The following is a 4,503-nucleotide window of genomic DNA, read 5'->3' on the forward strand; positions in this document are numbered from 1 at the left end:
TTAGCACTATTTTTTGCTTTAAAAGTATAAATTCTCTGTTTTAAAACACAAATTCTGTTTTAACACACAAATTCTTTGTTTTAAAAACATAAATTCTCAACTCTAATAACACAAATTCTCAGCTTTAAAAACACAAACTATTTTTTTATATAATTTAAGTACAAGCAATACTTGTATAGGTAATCGATCTATAAGCAATAATATTAAATTGAAAAAAATTGTAATTTTACATGGAAATTATATGTTTATGATTGGAAAATTACTAGAAATTGTAAAATTCCAATCATATTTAAATAATTTTCTGGTTATAAACATGTAATTTCCATGTAAAAATTACATGAATTTTTTTCAGTGTAACGTGTATGCAAACGTATTTACCTTTGTTCATTTTATGTTTGTGCGCAAAAGTGCATGTAAGCAATTGAATTGTAGGTAATAATACACAGACAATCAATTTATAGGCAAAAGGAGCTCTCTCCAAGAATTTTTCTTGTCTTGTTCGTGATTTTATAGCCAAAAATTCAACGAATATAATTTAGAATATTTGTCTGATACGATACCATGTGATTTTTTCCTATTCTCTCGGCTGAAATTACTGCTTCGCAGACACCGTTTTGAATCGATAGACACGATAAAAAAGATAAGACGATAAACGATAAGAAATTCGCCACGCATTGAAGGCTATATCTAAAATCGATATACCAAAAAAGGTGCTTTGAACATTGAAAAAAACGTTAGCATAAATGTATTGCAATGAGAGAGAATTATTTTGAAAGGGATGAAATTGGATGAATAAATTCATAATTTGCATTTTATTGATCCCGATACTTTTTAATCACAGTATGTAGGAGATGGACAAAATAATGTGAAACACCTTAATATATAACTCATAAAAATGGAAATATATAACTCATTTTATTAATAAAAGGTTGGCTCAGTATTTTTGCTATTAATAAAAATTTTTATCCTTGTTAAATGGAATAGATTTTTATTATTAAGAATGCGAATTTATTATTATTTATTTTATGATTAGCTAAAGAAGGATTGGTGATCTCGAAACGTATATGTATTGTTTTGATTTGTTGATCTTATATTATTAATATAATTATAAAATAATAATTTAATTAAAAAAAAACTTGATTTGGCTCGATTATTGACCACTATTTATATTGTTGTTTACATTATATTGTTGTTTACAATATGAGCGATTTCACACTTTGATCACATTACAATATTTTGTCTGTTCTCTATATGTGTCTGAATATATCGCAGCATAGCCGTACAGCATTCTCAAAATGTGTACGCACTTTTTTTTTCCTGTCTTATGAATGTAGATTTATTTTCACTAGTCAACGTTTAAAAAGTAACTACTACAAATATCTCGTGTCTTAATCGAAAAAACTTAAAAAAACGTGCGATTTTTATTTTAACAGTCGGAGATGTCAGTATGTTGTATTAAATCGTTATTTCAATTTCATGATCCCTTACTTGTCTTCATTTTGAAAACTTTTTTCTGAAATTTACTGATAATGAGTTTTCGCGTCAGATTTATTTTCCGAGAAATATCCTACCTCATCATATTCCATATCAATTAACGCGAAAAAAAGAATGAGTGTCTGAATTAATATACAGTGCGTTTGATTTAAGTGTATATTTCTTTTAAATAATAGAGTTATAAAACATTTTTTAAAATAAAAGTTATTTTGCTTGAAAAGCTCTATATCGTTTAAACTAATTCTAATTTTTTATTTTTACAATATTTTTTAAAATAATAGTTTTATCTTTTAATAAAATATCTATTTTTTCCTATAAAAATATATTATAATTTAATAATAGGCCGAACGTATATGATGTATTATAATACAGTTTACAGTATACGAGTAATACAGTAAAAAATTATAATACTTACATATTATAAGCGAAACAAGTTTTGACTCACAGTTTTATTCACAATTTCAGCCTCTATTATCAAAGAATTATATGTATATGCTTATAATAAATCTAACTATTAATTGAACAATCAAATGATAAAAAAATAGCCGTAAATGTTGACGCAGTCAAATATTAGATATAAAATCAAATGATCAATTATGGTCTATAACGTAATATAATAATCATGGAAATCAATTCTATGGTGATGAATAATAAAAAATTTGTAATTCTTTCTTTTATCTATGATTTCGAATAAAAAGTAATAAAAAATTTTTAATTCTTCCTTTTTTATCTGTGATTTTGTTACATGCAATTAATATCCAAATCAATATGATATTGATTCATAAAAATGTATAAGTGAAATTACTGCTCAATACAATAAAATTATTTATATTTTAGCCTATTATTAAATTATATTCTTCTGGATATTAATAGAGCGAATTGGTTTTTTATACTTTATATTTATTTTATTATAGTTTTGTAAGATATTTTATTATAAGTTCAATATATAACAGGTGCAATAAAATCTAATTTTCGATAATGATTCGTGAGATACCTTTACTTGTATTACTTCTGGGTATGAGTGGAAAGATAAAATATTTCCAATAAAGAGTGTTTATTAAAAAAATAAACTTTTATTTAAGTCGTTATAGATCTTAAATAACGTAAATTATTTGAAAAATTTTTTATATTTTTATTATTTATAAAAATAACTGAGTGTTTTCATTTAAATCAAACGTTATATGTATATGAAAAATAAGAACGAAATGAAATCTTTTATTCATCATTTAAGCGAAGATATTAAAACTTTTTTTACATATTTAAAAAAAAAAGGAAATTTTTTAATGAACTCTTTAGAGTGAATTTTGAAACATAAGACTCAAGTAATTTTTGGCTTTTGTACACATATATCATTAGTCTCGATCTACAATGGGTTTAGTAAAGAAATTAGTAAGAAATTGACTAATTATTGTCGATTATTTTCCTCACATTCGACTGTAATTAGTTAATTTTCTATGGTTTAAGGCGTACTACATCTAATTGTAAATTGGAACTTACGAATTAATAATGCTTATTTAAAAATACACACACACACACACACACACACACACACACACACACACACACACATACATACATACATACATACATACATACATATACACACATATCTAGAGTGTTTCTTAATTATTAGTACAATACTTATGTGCAGATGGAACGGACTAAACTTGTGAGTTAAAAGTCTTGTACTATTTTGCAATTTTTTAATTAGTTAACGAGAAATTACTATTAGAGTTTTGTATTATTGCTGATTTGCACCGACCTAAAATAGATTGCTTTGCTATTGGTGTTACATGCTCTACCAATCTCTCTCTACTAAAAGTAGACATCATTAATCTGACTCAAGTTGGTACAAACTTGCTACAGTTGAAAACATTAAAAATTACCGAATATACTCGGCCTACCAAATCTAAGTGCAATAAGATATAATCGTCTAGCTGTTGTACTACGTTTACTGGCTCGATTTACGCCGAAGTTATAACTGATGTTAGACACTGTGTAACGCTACTTTATGATAAAATTACTGCATCGATGTAATATGTGTAATCTTATTAAATCTTAGTTGCCTTGAAGGCAACTTACCTTCGGGATTGCTCAACATGCCTCATGGGTCTATTGAGCCACTTTACTTCTTTTTAATCAACAAAATTTTTTCTTATTTACAAAATATATTAAGGATTTATTTAATTATTATATGAGCCAGAAGTATATGCAATGTTTTAAAGCAATTCTCATTATTTTATCGTAATTATATGAAGATTTATAATCTTTGCAACTAACCCTGCTATATATCGGTTTTAATAATTATTGACATTTAAATTTGTTAAACATCGAAAATGATTCAATAGAACGAAAATGTTATTATATGTTTAGTAATAGTTAATTTTTTTAGTAATAATTTATTAATTTATAGAACTAACATCTAACTGACTCATTATAGTCTTCTTATTTTATTAATTTTTAGTTTTTATTATAATTGATTTTATTATTGTACTATTAAGTACCTTAATTTTACGTATAATTTTCTTATCCTGTTAAAAGATTTCATCATTTTGATAAGCAAGACGGGGGATAATCATAGCTTAGAGCAATCTAGCACAAAGCATCGCTGTGTAGCTTTTGCTGCTTGTAGTAAATAATTCCCGCGCCTAGTAACTATGACTATTGGACGGCTATCTCGCCACGCGCTTAGATTTGACGGTACGCTGGGTTCATTAGAGAGCCTTTTGGAGAATGACAAACTATTCCTCCTCTAGGATACGGTTATTAAAGCTCCATAACTATGGAAGAGATTGGAGAAAACTGATCACGTATATCCTCACTGAAGCTCCATTAATATGACCACGTTTTCTACTTTCTTCCTGAGAAGCTCTCTAGTTTATTCGGCGATTTTTAGTAATTAATTTCTCATTAATTATTGCGAGAATTGTAAAATGGTACAGGACTTCAATTTTATATGCTCTACCTGCATAAAAACATTATGTCAATAATTAGGTAGCACCTTATATA

The 4,503-nt window shown here is 26.3% G+C and overlaps 1 protein-coding gene across 20 annotated transcripts in view; it reads left to right on the plus strand.

Moving 5' to 3' along the window:
* LOC108750649 (cytoplasmic dynein 1 intermediate chain-like) overlaps window positions 1-4,503 on the plus strand; it is a 24,045-nt gene that overhangs the window by 12,903 nt on the left and 6,639 nt on the right. The window lies entirely within an intron of this gene.

The sequence above is a fragment of the Trachymyrmex septentrionalis genome, unplaced genomic scaffold, assembly GCF_001594115.1.
Source record: "Trachymyrmex septentrionalis isolate Tsep2-gDNA-1 unplaced genomic scaffold, Tsep1.0 scaffold37, whole genome shotgun sequence".
NCBI lineage: Eukaryota > Metazoa > Arthropoda > Insecta > Hymenoptera > Formicidae > Trachymyrmex > Trachymyrmex septentrionalis.